We start from the raw sequence: 1,808 nt of genomic DNA on the forward strand, positions 1-1,808 counted from the left end.
TGCAGTTTGGTGGGGGGGGGGGGGGGGGGCCCCCAAAGCTACACTCAGGCCTGGATGCCACACCTAAGACTCGTCCTTTTAACCAATAAGGCTAATTCCAGGCTTAGAGGGCTTCACTCCTATCCTCTCCCCTTGCCCCTCCCCCCAATTAAAACTCCACTGTCCAGACTCAGTGTATCTGTACAGCTCCTCCACTCTAATGCCAGGGTGTGTCCCGCCACACTTCACGGGGGTCCTGGCCCCTACCCCTCTTTGTTCTTGGGCTTGCAAATGTCCTGGGGCATCAGGAGGGGAGCCTTCCACCCAGGATGCACTGGACAGGACCACACAGGGTCCTGGGATACAGTCAGGCATCAGTCCCGCTGGGGGGACCACAAATGAAGTGAGAGATTCACTGTCCCCAGGAAAAGGGGAAGTAATGGGGACGCGGCACACACAATATGGACAGGGCAGTGGAGGCTGGGAAGCTTGCAGACCACAGTTCCTGTCCTCAAATAACGCCATTTGCCGGGCTCTTCATCTGCTTCTGAGCTGCCCCTGAGACTCTGCCTGTCCAGACACCACCCAGGCCTTTTTTCAGGGCAGCCGGGAGCAGGTGAAGGTCCCCTCCGCTCTCATCCCACAGCCTCCACCCTGCTCCTTCTCTAGCTCAGAGCCTTCTTTCCGGCCTCAGGACATTCCTCCCTTCTGTCTTCTGCAGGTCATAATGTCCCCTTCCTTGGACTTCCTTTAAAATCTCCACCTGGTTCTCTGACAGTATACCTGGCAGCCCATCAGACACCGAGCCTGATTCAACCCAAAATTAACCCTCTTTCCTCCACGGTGGGAGGATTTAAACCTCAAATCTCCTAGTGCCACAAACGGAAAGAAGAAAGGGGGAAATATCCCAGGTTAAAATAGACGCTGCCACTCCAGTCGCCAGGAACATCCTCATTCTGGTGGTCCAGGGGTCATGAATTTGGAACCACAGAAAACTGCAATCATACTACACGGCCATATTCAGGTAAATGATGTCTATTGATTTTTTCAGATTTTAGAGTCAACCGATGAACAAAGCATAGAAGACTTCATTTTGGTGACAGAACACAGACGTTAACAGCCAGGATGATGGGAGAGTAAAGGTACATCAAACCGGTTAGGGAGGAAGAAGTGGGAGATGAGAGGAGAGGTCCCTATGGCTGCCACCCTCATCCCACACAAAAGAGAGTCCCTGCGGCCCAGCAGAGAGTTCTAGGTGAAGAATAAATACCAAGTTACAAAAATAACCAAGCAAAGAACCAGCAATGTAACTATGCGAAATTAGGAGAAGGGGAGGGAAGGAAGGGATCAGAAAGCGTCAAAGCATTCAATTCTCACTTTACATTGACGTGGGGTAAAAAGCAGAGTCCGCCTGCCGATGCAGGGGACACGGGTTCGTGCCGGGAAGATCCCACATGCCGCGGAGCGGCTGGGCCAGTGAGCCATGGCCGCTGATCCTGCGCGTCCGGAGCCTGTGCTCCGCAACGGGAGAGGCCGCAACAGTGAGAGGCCCACGTACAGCAAAAAAAAAAAAAAAAAAAAAAAAAAAAAAAAAAAAACAACACACACACGTGGGGAAGCTGATTTAAACATATGGAGATAGAGAAAACTACCAAAAGAGTAAAACACAGGGTCCATTAAAACTGCTAGCTCGGGGCTTTCCTGGTGGCGCAGTGGTTCAGAGCCCGCCTGCCGATGCAGGGGACACCAGTTAGTGCCCTGGTCCGGGAAGATCCCACATGCCGCGGAGCGGCTGGGCCCGTGAGCCATGGCCGCTGAGCCTGCGCGTC

The sequence above is a fragment of the Lipotes vexillifer genome, unplaced genomic scaffold (genome assembly GCF_000442215.2).
Source record: "Lipotes vexillifer unplaced genomic scaffold, Lipotes_vexillifer_v1.1 scaffold126, whole genome shotgun sequence".
Taxonomy (NCBI): domain Eukaryota; kingdom Metazoa; phylum Chordata; class Mammalia; order Artiodactyla; family Lipotidae; genus Lipotes; species Lipotes vexillifer.